Source organism: Mastomys coucha, unplaced genomic scaffold (assembly GCF_008632895.1).
Source record: "Mastomys coucha isolate ucsf_1 unplaced genomic scaffold, UCSF_Mcou_1 pScaffold15, whole genome shotgun sequence".
In the NCBI taxonomy this organism is placed as follows: domain Eukaryota; kingdom Metazoa; phylum Chordata; class Mammalia; order Rodentia; family Muridae; genus Mastomys; species Mastomys coucha.
Window position 1 is genome coordinate 133,605,907 of NW_022196897.1, and position 15,630 is coordinate 133,621,536.

The window sequence follows — 15,630 nt, forward strand, 5'->3', positions numbered from 1 at the left end:
AAAAAAAAAAAAAAAAAAAAAAAAGTGATTGGTTAATCCCTTGACATTTGTGGTAGTATTTCACCAGTAAATCTTACAAGGTTGTAGGTCACAGGGTTTACAGCTGGATAAAATTGGATCCTTTTCTCCGCTGGTGGCATGCAAAGGACCTTCCAGAGCCACGAATGCCAGTCAGTAGGGATGAAGCTTCTAGTTGGATACCAGCTCAATTTTTTCATATTCAATGACACAGTAAGTTTTGCCTTCAGTAGTAAAGCCTTACCATGGCTGGCCATGATTTGGAAGTACTGATGAGTGTGAAGAATGTTTCTATATACCTGTGACATGAAATTGCCTGAGTGACAAAAAATAAAATAAAATTTTACTAATTCCACCATAATATGCTATCTACATTGGGTAAGTTTCTACATAAATAAAAGGGAAGTGGGTTTCCTCCAAATTTATGCCCCCTGTACCAGAAAACAAGTCTACATAGCAACAGTATTCTTTGGAATAGTTATGTAAAGTAGATTCATTTGGGGTTTTTTTCATATAAGCAATTTGAAAAGACAGAACACACTGAAGAAGAGACTGCATCATTCACAGCATGTGGTACTTTCTTTTTCAGATTTCATTTTAAAATGTATTGTTCTACCTGCCTCCTTCCCAAGAGAGAAAGCAAAGCATATCATTCTGGCTTGTGCTTCTTCCAGCTGGTCTCTTAGAATGGATGCCAATGTGAAATCTATGAAGGGAGAAGGGTGTTTTATAACTTAAGCAAAGAGTAGAAATATCCAATAAATTACTTATATTGAAACCATGTTCAAAAAGCAATCAGAAAGGAGTCCATAGGAATCCGGAGTTTGTGTGCATGCATATGATGAGAGGAAAGAACATTTTTCCAAAAGGAAACTTTCTGGTCCAGGCTGTATTTCTCAGTAGGGCATTGAATTCGAAAATAAAAATGAGTGTTTCTGGTGTCTTGTGCTCTTACTGAAGTAGCAAAGCCACTTAAGCCCCATAATAAAAAAGGAGCTAGCTGAGCCCTGGTGACATTTTCTGATCTCAAATGAGTCATCCAATTATCTTATTAGATTATTAAATGAGTTCTCGTGGAGGGTCTGAATGCTTTAGCCAAGCAATTTCAGCATCAAGGTCAGGTTGGAGAAAGGAGCACGAAGTGTTCCCTTTTAAAGTGCGTCTAAACCCTTCCCTCCTGCGAGGAAGAAAGGAGGCACCACCACAGAATCTCTTGGTCTCTCTGCTCCAACCCAGACCTCCTAGCTCAATGGTGTCTCATCTCCTGGGAGACTGGCTGTGATACGGAAGCCCCAGCTATGGATATTAATATTGAGATCTCAGAACCTGTGTAAAATCCAGGCATAGCCACACTGATATCCGCACTCCAGGCACTCCTACAAAGAGATGGGAGGCAGAGAAAGAAGATTCTGTAGTTAGACTGATACACACAGTGACAGACAAGATGGGTACCAAAGAAATGAAACTCAAGGCTGTTCTTTGAACTCTACACACATAAAGTCGTATTGTTCAATCTGTCTTGGGGGGTCTTTGCTTTGTTTAATAAAGTTTTGCATAAACTGCGTGCATCTCAGTCAAGAGATGAATTCTTTTCTTCAGGATGACAATGTCCAATACCCCCTTTATCTTCCCGTGTAGCAGAGAGGAAGTACTTAGACCTTTCTTTGTTTTATGATGCTATCATGATAGAGTTGTCACCTTTGTAGCCTGTCTAATGCTACACAGCACCCAAAGTACCTTCCAGAAGTCTCTCTTTCATTGTCACCCCGCTAGGGATTGGGGCTTCCATATAAAGCTTCATGGAGCCAAACCTTTAGTTCATAACCACATTCTTCAAAGGTCTGTTATATCTTCCATTAATATGGACTGGTGGCTAAAATTGGGTGTCAGTTTCACTAGATTAATTGATATTTAGGCAAACAGGAATAGTGTTGGCTCCGGGTGGATCTGTGAGAATAAGTCCTAGGTAAGGTGTGGAGTACACTGGTTGGTAAGGATTTGCCTTTGTCGTGGGTAGGCACCATCCAGTTGGGTGAAGACTATGAAAGAACTAGGTGATAGAATCAAGCTTCATTCACTGTCTGTCTCCTGAAGCCATAACATCATTTTCTTCTTACCCTCAGACTTTAAAACAGATCCTGTGCCCTTATGGTCTGGGGACTTGTAACTATGCTCACCCCCTCATTCTGAAGTTCTCAGCCTAAAACATCATTGGCTTCTTGGGTTCTGAAATCTTGGAACTTGGAGTGATCCAAACTAAAAGTCCTCCTAGGCTCCTCCAACTCTTTAGAAGACAGACTGTAGGATTTCTCAGCTTCCACAACTAAGTGGGCCAATTTTCTTAACAAGTCTACTCTCATCTGTCTGTCTGTCCATCTGTATGTCTGTCTGCCTGTCCACCTGTCCATCCATCCATCTATCCATTATTTAAGTCAGGCTCTTTGTCTCTGTCTGTCTCTATCTGTCTCTGTCTCTCTGTCCTGCCTTTCTCTGTCTCTTTCTGTCTCTTCCTGTTTCTTTCTGTTTCTCTGTGACTGTGTTTCTGTCTCTCTCTGTGTGTCTCTGTCTCTCTGTCTGTCTTTCTCTCTCTTCCTACTAGTTTCTTCCTCTGGAGCTCATTGGCTACCATGGCACTTAGTGTAGATGATGTTCTGTTTTGTTTTTCTACAGTGCTGGGGATTGAACCCAGAGCCTTGTTCATGCTAGACAATTACTCTCCTATTGAGCTACATTTTCATCCTATGTACTTACTGTGAAGTAACTTGTACCAGACAGTTGCTCTGCCTACTTATACCACCAACTATTGGATACATTTATACTTTCCAAATAAATCAAATGTAATTCCTTTTTGGAATAATGTACTAAGCATTTTTCAAGATTTTATTTAGAAAAACCAAGTCAGAAAGAAGATAACAAAGGCTGCTAATAATTCTTTGGTCCTGGGAGAACTGTTATTATCATTTGGTAGACACATATCTTTCTAAAGATCTCTGTAAATTTATCTATCTACATGTACCTAAACATGGACTTTTACAGAAAAAAAACATCCAATAAACATGGTTTTATACTGTCTTGTGGCAACTTTTTCAACTCCAAATCTTCCCTCAGTACTACAGCTGTTTATTCTTGTGGGCATCATAGTAATTGTCACCATTTACTTTCTATTCCTGTGATAAACACCATGACCAAGATCAACTTGGGGAGGAAAGTGTTTATTTCAGCATATAGTTTACAACTCCTCATGATGAGAAGTCAGAGCAGGAACTCAAGGCAGGAATCTATGAAGCACAGAACATAGAGAAATGCTTATTATTGGTTTGCTCCATTTGATTTCTTATATATTACAGGACCACCAGACAAGAGATGTAACCACTCACAGTGGGCAGAGCTCTCCCACATCAATCATCAAGGTACCTCATGGGCTTAGCTACAGGCTAATCTTATGGAGTCATTTATTTTTCAACTGAGAATCCCTCTCCTCAGATTTGACTCCAGATTGTATCAAGTTGACAAACAAAAACAAAAACAAAAACAAAAATTGACCAGCACAGTGACTACAAAAGGCCTGTGAGAGCAATTGTTCCAGCGCCTTCCTCCATTGGTAGCTGCTTCACTTCTTGCTGAGATGAGCAGCAGCTTGCCTGAGCAGCTCAAAGCCTTCCTAAACTGTTCCTGAGGCAGAGGGTCTGGACTGTGCAATGGTTAGTTTTGGTTGTTAGCTGTATGGATGGCTAGAAAATTAGTTAAGCCCACTTTGGGGAATGTCTGTGTGGGTATTCCCAGGGATGACTGGCATGTAGGCTAGCAGACTGAGTGGAGAAGTTTCATCCTGAACGCATATGGCATCATTCAATAGTGTAGGAGCCATAATGGAATGCAAATGAGGAAGAATGAGAAAGCTGGTGTGTCCACCGGACACACTGCCTTGAGCATGTTCATGTTTTATTTCTGAGGGTCCTCAGCCTTTGAACATGAACTTGCATAATTGGCTTTCCAGGCGGCTTTCAGGCCTTCAGTGTCAGACTGAGAATTTATCATTGGTCCTTCTGGTTCTAAGGCTTCAGGCTTCTCCAACTGAGCTGTTTCCTATTTCCCTCGCCCCTCAGCTTACAGGCAGCCACAATAAGCTCTATGACCCCAGCTACTACATCTCCTTTTTCAACTCTGTATTCCATTGGCCGCGACCCTCTGAAGGACCATGACTCGTGCAGGTGGAGAAAGATGAACACATTTTACATACTGCCTTCCACAGACACTATTTTCTCTTTGTACAACCCATGAGGGAACCCACCTCCCCACAACATCTCAGCTGTACATCTTATTCATCTTTGTGACCTTTTATATCCTGAATAATCAAACTCCTTTTTTTTTTGTTTGGGGGTCTTTTGCATGTTTTTGAGGGGGAGGTTGGAAAGGTTAATTATGTATCTAGGCTATCCTCAGACTTACAATGCTCTGCTTCAGCCTTTTAAGTTCAGGAATTACAGACAGGCAACAGCATACCAGTTTTTGTACTGTTTTGATGCAGGCAAGTTATGCACATATTTTTTTCATGGATCTCTTAAATGTCCAGGCTTACTGTTTTTAAAGCACAAAACCTATTAAAATAGGAGTGCATAGGCACTAGGTCAACGGTTCTCAACCTGTGGTTCCGACCCCCACAGGGGCCAGGGGACATCCTGCATATCAAATGTTTACATCACTGTTCCGACCCCCACAGGGGTCAGGGGACATCCTGCATATCAAATGTTTACATCACTATTCACAACAGTAGCAAATTGACAGATATGAGGTAGCAACAAAGTAACATGAGGGACTGCATTAAAGGGTTACAGCCCTGGGGAGGTTGAGAACCACTGGACTGGGTAGTTATCAGTGAAAGCACCTTTTAAAATAGGCTGTGAGCTAGTGAGTGGTCAATCTTTTCACAACATGTAAAGAGCTAGATCGGGAGAAATATAGCTTATGCATTTCTGCAGATGGGCGCCATCCTTCTTCTGAAGTACCTGGTATTCTCAGTTCACTTCCCAACCTCAGTTATACTGCTTGCACAGGACGGACAGTGGGACACACTCGTGCTCCTCTCCCCTGAATATCAATGTTGGTCACATCCTGGTTAGCAACCAGCCATCTTGATTGTACAACCCAAAACTTTTTTCCCCCAGATTCAAGTTGGGCTGTCAGGGCTTACTTAGCATCTGGGTTTCTGCTGAGAGACCAACTTCACCCAGGACGCCAGTCCTCCTGAGGTCAGCTCTTTGCATCAAATTCACTTTCCCTCTCTCTTAAAATGTCACTTTCCCCTCAATGCTGATGATCACACCCAGGACTTTGACTATGCTATTAAGTGTTCCACTTATTAAGCCAAATCTCCACTTTATATTTTATTCAAAAGATATTTAGAAAATGATATCGTTCTTGGTTTGTACATGGAAATGGAAAGACATGAGTTTCTTGCCCAAGGGAAAACCTGAATGTACCCATCGATACCACACTGTCTTATTTTCTACACTTGTTTCCTGATGTGTATCTTCTCTGGATGGGAATGCAGAAAGCTTGGGTCCCCACTTCCCAGATACAGAAGCAGCAGCTTGAGTGACAGGTGGTGACATTTACATGGTAGATTTGGTTAAAGCTGAGTCGCGCTGACATCTGCTGCAGAATTCCCCTGTAGCTATGTGCCAAGGAAATAATACACAATGAGGACAGTCTTTTTTGTGCTGCTGCTTGTAGCCAAGGTTACCCCCTGACCCAGTCACTGAAAGAAGCCATAATCTGGGGGCAGACCCCACACAACCTATGGCTGACCCCAGCCTTCTCTGAGTCTATTCCACAAGGACTTTGTGAAATCTGTCCACATCTCAGTCTTAAAAACCATGATTAAGGAGTGCCATCAGCCAAAAACATATTCTTACTCAGAGCAGAGGCAGCTACAGTTCCATCTTTTTCCCACTGTATTTTTGGTCAACGGAGTTGGGTGATGAGGCAAATTAAATATCTGATCAATAAATCTTGCAGTGACCCCAATGCTATTATTTAGCTCTCTTATTTAATAAATACAGATTCATGCCAGAACTTAACTGTGTAATTGCTGGCCTATCAATAAATATTTGCCTGAGGGTAGTGCGGTGAATAGATGAGGCCACTGAAGGATATGAGACGCCTCATTTTTTAAGGAGCTCATAACGCAGGCAGGAAGGAAAATCACCACCACATGAAAAGGCCACCACCACACACAGTGTGAACATCTGTACTTGATTGAGGGGAGAAAACCACTTTCCCCCCAGAGTGGGACTCTGCTGGAAATGCTATAAACATCTTCAGCGAATCGATTCCCACCACTGCAAGGACTATTGTTTTCCCTTAACACACAGGAAATTCAATAAATAAAAGAGACTTTAACTGGGATCAGGAAAATGATGGGGTTTTTGTGTCAGTATAGAGAGAACAGGATGGCAGAGAGCTGACCTCAGGAGGAGGACTGGTGCCCTGAGTGAACTTGGTCTCCCAGCAGAAACGCAGATGTAAGGAAGCTTGTCAGCCTGACTTGAATCTGGAAAAGAATATTTTTGAGTAGTGCAATCAAGTGAGCATCTAACACTGATTGGTATACTTAAAAAGAACACACACACACACACAAACACACACACACACACACACACTCACCACAAGAAAGAAGGCTTGAAAATGCCCCCAGAGGCTTCTTAGGGACATACGCAGGGAGATTCCACAAGAGCAGAACCTCAGACTCTGCTATTGTCTTGCTGAAAATGAGGAGTAGAGCCCACCATATCTCTATTTTGGCTTCAGCAGATTAAACTTAGTATGTAACAGACAAGTCAAAAACTTTGAGAATACTTCCATTCTGGATGATGCGTGTGTGGGAGGAAGGTGAGAACAAGGGAGGAAATGACCACTTCTGTGAATTTCTTTGGCTCTGTGCACAAGTCAAATGAGGATAGTCAACAGTAACTACTCATGTCTAGAGATCCAGGGTAGTAGTTCTCAACTGTGATGATTTTTTTTCCTCAAAAGGACACTTCACAGTGTCTGGAGACATTTTTGGATATCTTAACTGAAAGAGTAAGAGACTATTGGCACCCAATGGAAAGAGACCAGAGTGAGACACCTCTGAGCATCCTATACTGTACAGTCAGCTTCCTGCTGTAAAGATTCAGACTGACCAACACAGTCAGTAGGATCCAAGCTGAGAAACCCATCTCTGCAGTTATCTGAGTAGAATTTAAACTATTTCTATGCCAGAGACTACCATATGGAATGCAGCAAGAATTCTTAGTCTGCCAGGGATATAGATGGTTTGAAGGATTCCTCACATTTTTAAAACTATTTCTGTACACCAGCAATCATCTGAGGTGGATCATAAAACCCGATAGAGAGACTCTGTGGTATTGTTGATTATAGCAAACCATTCAGCCATCATGAGACTAGCCCAAGCTTTATCCCACAGTCTCAGCATGTGAGAGGCATTCTGTCTGTAGTTCTGGCATGTGCAAAAATGATTGCTGATTCCCCTGTATTACACTTAACCCATAAGGGCATGTGCAGCAACTACAGACAATGTTTGAGCTGAGTGTCAGTGAAGGAGAAATGAACGAATGGAACCATGGCTTCAGGGCAACATGGCTTTACAAGTGTATTTAGGGTTAATAAGTTTTAAAAGTTAAAATTACTAAACAAATAGAAAATGAACATGTATCAAAGGTTTTATTCAACTCTTCAATTAGTGAAGGAACTAGTAAGATTCCATCAAAGAGTCTGCGGCAAACCCCAACAAACATCAAAATACTTAAGCTGGTAAATCAGGGTTTCTAGCACAAATTTATAAATAATACCAAACCGGCAATCTCTGCAGAGTTCCGAGAAGGGAATTTCAAAGTCCTTATCCAAGACAGAAATTGTGTATCCATGGATACACAATTGTATATCTTTCTTGGTACTATAAGTTATCAACTACTTAGTTGCTAAGTAACTCAAAGACAATGAATGGTCTGGAGCCCAGGAGAGCCGGACAAACAGGAAAGATATGTTTAGTTGATGCCTGAACTCTGTAGAAGATATTCCAAAAGGTTTGGCCCATATCAAAGTTCTTGGCAATTTTTCTTACAGAAGATTTTGCAATTGCTGCTTTTGGGGCTATTATGATGTCTTTTTTTCTGGTTGTAATAAAAGAGAAAATTTGGCACATCAGGAAGAGAGCAGAGAATTGACGGGGCAAAGTTATCTGAACGTGTAAGACATCAGAATATTCAGTAAGAAAGTAGAGTTAGCAATATGGTTCCAACATGATAACTGCTCCTGCTTAGGGGTGATCTCACCATGGAGTGATATGTCTGCCTGGATGCTGTTTCTGGAACCCAGGTTTAGGACAATGAGTAGAGATGAGACATACAGGCACATTTTCAAGAACAAGACATTGTACAAAACCAAAACCCTGGCAGTTAGATTTCTCAGTTACACTATTTTTTGTGCCTTCAACCTTGAGCAGAGATAAGATGAATTAGGTATCACCAGCTTTTATACAAACACTTATCAAATGATGAGCATGTGACAAGCCAAACAGGCTCTAAGCAAAAGCAAAGGAGACAGACAAAAACACGAAGGCAGAGATGGGAGGATTTTATCCTACTTTGGTTGCTCTGAGTCCCCAAGCAAGGAGTAAATGCTTTTCAGCAAAAGTCACTTCTAATGATCTGTTACAGTTCCTCAGGGAAATATGAAAGGAGGAAACTAACTGAGGATAAAATGCAGAAAATGGATGTTAGACATTTAGTGATGCCAGGAAAAGTTAAATGATCACCCTTAGAGACTAGGAAAAGATGAGATAGGTAGAGTTGGTGAAATGAGACTGGAATCAGTGAAGGCCAACTGTGATATAGGTGAATGACTTGACAATACAACCAGAGTCACTGGCAAAGGGACAAACACAACAGAAAAACAAACACAGACCCACAGAAAGAAAGACACAAAAATCAGCTCCATGGGTTAAAGATAGTTTAAATAAAAGGTTTAGAGTAATTGGACACCCAGAGACAAAATATTAACTCCACTCCTTTTATGGACATTAACATGCATCACAGACTTAAACATGAAAAGTACAACCATAAGCCTCTCGAAAGAGAAGGTTTTAGGTTTTTTTAGGTGAAGCATTCTTAGAGATGATATTAGATTAGAATAAAGAGAACTGAATAAATCTCACTTCATCAAAACCAAAAAGCTTTTTGTTTCCCTGTTAGAAAGAGTGAGAGACATGCTAAGGCTTGGGGGTGGTGTACTTAGTGGATAAGGCACTTGCTGCATATGGGTGATGACTTGAGTTGGAATCGCCTTAATCTAGGTAAAGTCAGGTGTGCACCTGAAACCGCAGTGCTCTCACAGTGAGATGGCAGGCAGAGAGAAAAGAATTCCCAGAAGCCTGTTGTCCAGGTATTTTGGTGGATGAAGCAATGAACAACAAAAAGACCCTGTCTCACATAAGGTGGATGAGGGGACTTATACCCAAGACTGTCTTCTGACACCTTGGCATGTGTGTATTCATACTCACACATGTACACACACACACACACACACACACACACACACCACATACTAAACGCTTTATTGACTGAAAGAAAATATTTATAAATAGCAATGCAACAAATGGTTAACATACAGAATAAATAAAAAACTTTAAGAACTAAATAATTAATTATGAAATGGGGGGAAGTACACAAACAAACATCTGTCTGGGGATGGAAAACAGATGGGAAGTTAACACGGTTCAAACGTATAATATTCTTGAAATGATAAATTTAAAGAATGAAAAGGAAGCGATGGTGTGGGAGGGAAGCTGGTGGAGTCACAGAAAGGCAACAGGAAAGGTCCTTGTGGTGATAGAACTTTCCTGGGTCTGATAATGTCAATGTCATGCCCTAGCTGTGACTCTGTACAGTGTCCCTAGGAGATGTTTCTGGGAATTCTTTGGAAATGCTTCACAGGACCTATTACTTCTTATGAACATATATGAATATACCATTAGTCCAAAAGTTGTTTAAAAATTTAGAAAGTTAGGTGGATGTAGTCTCTGTCCCATCCACTGGGTAATGATATGGACTAGGAGAATTGGGTATTATCTGACTGAGTTGTGATATATTTTTTTAGAGAATAAAATGAAAGGGAGTTGAAGATGAGCTGGGAGGAGTCCTGAGATGATTGCACAGGCAGGGTAGGAGAATGAAAAAGGGTAGGAGAGCTGAAAAGTAAGAAAATAGAGGGATTGCTAAATTTCTTCCCTAAGGGAGACATAAAAACCATCTACTCCCTTCCTAAGGCCCCAACAACAAAACTACATATCATCCCACCAATGTTCACTCTGGGGAGTCAGTAAGTTTATTGGGTTTCTTTATAGAGCATGGGTGGGAGTTACTTATAGAATTGTGAGTGTCCCTTCCCCTCAACAGGCTGCATCTGGAAAGCGTTCACCCAGTAGGGATGAGGGTTTCCTCATAGGACATAGATGAAGCCCCCTCGCTTAGTCTTTCCCAACCTATATACTCTAGCTCTAGCCCCGGCCCAGCCCATTGCAGTAAGGCAGAACTGCATTCAACAGGTGATAGAGAACAGTTGGATACTCAGGTGAGGGTCTTGTGACCATCTTTTCTCCTCTACAATGGGGTACAAACAGCCAACAACCCGAGAGGGGATGATCATCTTGCACCACATCCCAAACACCACAGGCTTAGATCAGCGTTTCTAGAGCCAGAACTAACAGAGGAAATGTGAAAAGGAGTAATGACCAGAAGGAGTTTTACAGGCCCTTGGTGGAGACCCACTTTCACCAGTGTTCATACATCTACCATCACACTGGAGCCCAGACAGAGCAAAGTGGGCAGAAAAAAACAAGTAAGTTCTCCCTCTTCGTGGACCATCTACCCTCTCCTGACTTTGACCCCTTGGATCAACCAAAATCAGGATAAATTTATACCATTCTGGTTTGGGATCTTAGGACTTTAAGAACTAATCCTATATCCCTATACTTGAATCTGATCCTCTGGCCTTTGGACTTAAATTGAATTCCGTCATCAGCTGTCCTGAGTCTCTTGAGGCTTCTGAGACTACATAGCCATGCGAGCCAATACCATAATACCATTGTTATGATGAGACAAAGTAGCTGAAGTAACTTATAAAAGGCAGCCTTTAATTGGGGCTTATTTACAATTTTGGAAGGTGAGTACATGACCATCATGGCTGAGAACATGACAGCATGCAGTCATGTGTGGTGCTAGACAAGTAGCTGGGAGCCCTCATCATATCTACAAGTTGGAGGGAGGTGGGGAGAGACTGAGATTTCTAAGACCTTCTGAAACTTCAAAATCTATACCCAGGGAATGCTAGACCAAGATCACAGTCCTAATATTTCCCAAACAGTGCACTAACTAGGTACCAAACATTTAAATATTTTAGCCTGTAGAGGCCATTTGCATTTAAACCATTGCAAAAAATCCCTCTTGCATAGGCATTCAGACTTTGTTGGATATACTCCTCTGGAGAACTGTGAGAATCCACTGGGGAGCCTGAGTTGTAGTCAGACCTAGTGATGCGTGGGTAGAAAATGAGGATAGAGAGGGCACCTCAGCACTGCAGAGCATATGAGGCAGGACTTCCCTGATGTTGTTTACAGAAATACCTCCAAAAGACCATTAAGTCAGGCAATGCGGTGAACGGTACTTGTGATAGGTCTGCTTATGTGAAAGAAAGTGAAATCCATAGAAAATGGTTCTGCATATAGGTCAAACCTAGGTCGTGAGGGAGAGGTGTGAGCCTCTTAAGAAGTTGCCTTTGGATTCTAGCAAAACTCTCAGGCAGGAAGTCCTCCTCACAGCCATCACACAGTGAATAGCTTTTTACTTCTTTAATTTTGTTTAAATTAAAAATATGATGATGGTGTTTGCAAAGATTTTTGAGGGAAGAGTTTTTTTTTTTTTTATTTATTTGATTCAGGACTGGATAAATTGTGCAGGCTACCTCAAACTCATAATCATCCTGCCTCTGGTGTGACTATAGGTGCTATCTTTCCGAGTACTAGAGAATTTCCAAATTACGTATTTTAAAGGGTCCAGTATACAATAGGTTAAAAAGGCAGTGAGGCTCACTTAAGACTTAAATAATGAAATATACCTTAAAAATATATATCTTTTTTTTTTTTTTGCTTTGGATTTTCCAGACAGGGTTTCTTTATGTAGCCTTGGCTGTCCTGGAACTCACTCTGTAGACCAGGCTGCCCTCAAACACAGAAATCTGCCTGCCTCTGCCTCCCAAAGCTGGGATTAAAGGCATGTGTCACCACTGCCCAGCCGGTTTTTTTTTTTTTAATACCTTAGGTTCTTGATAACTCCTTTCTTGGGGAAGTGTCTCAGGAGTTTGCAAAAGTTAGTGACCTAGATCCAATTCTAACAGAAGGGAACACTGGAGTGGGTGTGGAAGTGGAATACACTTCTTTGTCCCAGAAGGAAGATGGGTGGACAGAGTCAAGGTGAAGCGAATGAAATGTGGCAGGAAGGTTCCTACCATTGCACCATGAGAATCCTGTAGATGTGACACTCATGCAAAGATCTGGCTTTGTATCAAAGGGCTCAATACTATAAGCTAAGGCCCAGTGGGGAAATGAGGGACCTACTCTAACCTAAGACAAAAAGGAACAAATCCCATGTCCTCTGGATTCTTAAGATATCGTTTTCTTTCACGAAAATATGGCATTTTGTGTCTTTACATGAAATAGATGGTAACCATTTTTAAAAATATATAAATCATTTAACAGGGTATAACAGACACAAGCCATTGTCATGGCTCCAACAGCTCAAGAAATAATAGTAGCAATCAAAAAATAGGATTGCATTAGAAATTAGAAAGCTTCACACAGCAAAGGAAACAATCAGCAGAGGGAAGGGACGGCCTAACCTACAAACAAGAGAAGGGAAGGCCTAACCTACAAGCAAGAGAAGGGAAGGCCTAACCTACAAACAAGAGAAGGGACAGCCTAACCTACAAACAAGAGAAGGGACGGCCTAACCTACAAACAAGAGAAGGGAAGGCCTAACCTACAAACAAGAGAAGATATATAAGGATTCAAATGAAAAATTAAGCACCAAAAAGTTTTATTCAGTCAACAAGTGGATGAAGAAATTGGACAGGTCTCAAAAGAAGAAAGACACACACACAGATAGATATTTCATATATATTATATATGTTGACTATATAATACAATTCATACATTAATATATAGTTTATATACTCACTACATAGTGATTTTTTGCATTATATATTGCATATAATATGTAAAATCCCAATATATATTTATATATATGTAATATATGTAAATATATAGTGAATATATTAAGTATATAATATTTAATATATCTATGAAAGGCCAATACATATATGAAAAATAATCTTTGTCAAATAAAATTGAAATCCCATCTGGCCCCAGTGAGAATGGCTCAGAGAGTAGACAAACAGCAACAGACACTGGAAAGACTATGTGCAAACAGGAACCCTCGCACATTGCAGCTGAAATGCAAGCTGGAGCAGCCACTGTGAAATCAGAGTAGAGGTTCTGCAGAAAGGAAAACACAGCTACCATATACCAGCTACACTCAGCCTGAGCGAGCACCTAAAGTATTATAAGCACATGGTAAAGATACTTGAACATCATCTTAATTACAGCATCATTGATAACATTCAAAATCTGGAACCAGGCCAGGTCCTCATCAGTAGATGAACTGATAAGGAAAAATATAACAGGATATTATAACAATATAAAGGAGTTCTACTGAGTAATAAGGAAGAATGAGATTATGTCATTTTCAGAAAATGATTGGAACTGGAGATCATTATGAAAAATGAAATAAGCCAGTGTACTGGCTGGTTTTGTGTGTCAACTTGACACAGGCTGAAGTTATCACAGAGAAGGGAGCTTCAGTTGGGGAAGTGCCTCCATGAGATCCAGCTGTGGGGCATTTTCTCAATTGCCCCTTGTGGGTGGTGCCATCCCTGGGTTGGAAGTCTTAGGTTCTATAAGAGAGCAGGCTGAGCAAGCCAGGGAAAGCAAGCCAGTAAGGAACATCCCTGCATGGCCTCTGCATCAGCTCCTGCTTTCTGACCTGCCTGAGTTCTAGTCCTGACTTCCTCTGGTGATCAACAGCCATGTGGAAGTGTAAGCTCAATAAACCCTTTCCTCCCCAATTTGCTTCTTGGTCATGATGCTTGTGCAGGAATAGAAACCCTGACTAATACAGCCAGACTCAGAAAGATAATTATGTATGCACAGCATCTAATTTAAAAGAAAGGTGTGTGTGTGTGTGTGTGTGTGTGTGTGTGTGTGTGTGTGTGTGTTGTGTTGTGTTTAAAAGAGACAGAACAAGAGCAAGAAAGTGAGAGAGAGAAAAAACATCTGAGACATATATTAGACATCTTTTCCTTACTTTCTTCTGGGAGTCTCTAGCTCTGTTTTGTCCAAATACTGTCAGCTTTCCATTACAATAACAACAACAGAAAAATGTGAGACAATCAACTTAAGAAAAAAAAGTTGTATTTGTCTCATGTCTTTAGATATTTTAGCCCCTGCCAAGTAGTCCCTTCCATTTGAGCTTGTGGTGTAAATGGCAAAGCTGTTTACTTCATGGCTGAACAAGATATAAAGCAGAGGAGAGACCAGAGTGCTATAAGCCTCTATAAGGTCATCCCCCCCTCCCGCCGCCACCGCTCCATGACCTAAAACTGCATTAAAACTTTATCTTTAAGTTTGCAACACCCCTATAATGCCAATCTGGGATTAAGTCTTTAACATGTGAGCCTTTGGGGAACATTTCAGACCCACCCTGTAACACATGGATACTGTCTTTTCTCTATCATTCTTTGATATGTAACAAGGGTCTCTGAAAGTTTTGAAAGAAGATGAATAAGGAAAAATTATAAGACCTGACATCAAAGCAGACACCCTTTCCCCCTGACCTCGGTATCCTATTCCTGTAGTAGTCTTAGGCTCCACCCCTCTCCCAGTCCCTCTAACAAAGGGTCTACCCTACATCTTCCCCCCTGCTTCCAACCATCGTGGACTTCTGGCCACAAGCTTCCTGAAGGTACAAAATAGCCTCTCCAAACCCCATGCTGCTCATATGCTATCCTTCTGCTCCCGGGGCTCTTTGCAAACCCAAAGATCCAATTGCCAATTCAAAATGGTGTTCTTAGATTAAAAGCAGAGGGAGGTCTTTACCCTAGTGTCACCATACATATTTAATGAGATATAATTGTGGATGGTACTGTAGTCGAGCTTTTGAGTGTCCCCTAAAGGTTCATGTGACAGAGGTTATCTCTTCATGATGGTGCTATTTCGAAGTGGAAGAACCTTTAGGAGGTGGTAGCCGGTGGGAAGACTCTGAGTCATGTTGGTCTTTAAGAGATACCTGGATCCATTCCTTCCCTTTGTTACTTCCTGGCCATAGACTCAGTGGCTTTGATCTGCCAGGAGCAACTGCCAATATGTGCTGCTTCACCACAAGCCAAACGATGGGGCCAATCAGCCATAGATTAACTTCGCCCAAACTGTGGACCCAAATT

General features: G+C 41.2%; 1 long non-coding RNA gene across 2 annotated transcripts in view; it reads right to left on the reverse strand.

The window, feature by feature from the left end:
* Window positions 1–54: 54 nt before the first annotated feature.
* Window positions 55–15,630, reverse strand: part of LOC116091096 — a 48,399-nt gene continuing 32,823 nt past the window's right edge. The window contains exon 3 of one of the 2 annotated variants that reach the window (XR_004118940.1): window positions 55–334. This is a non-coding gene — a long non-coding RNA (uncharacterized LOC116091096). Of the gene's footprint in view, window positions 335–1,091; window positions 1,395–15,630 lie in introns of those variants that run through there. The other variant, XR_004118939.1, reaches the window with a different exon arrangement.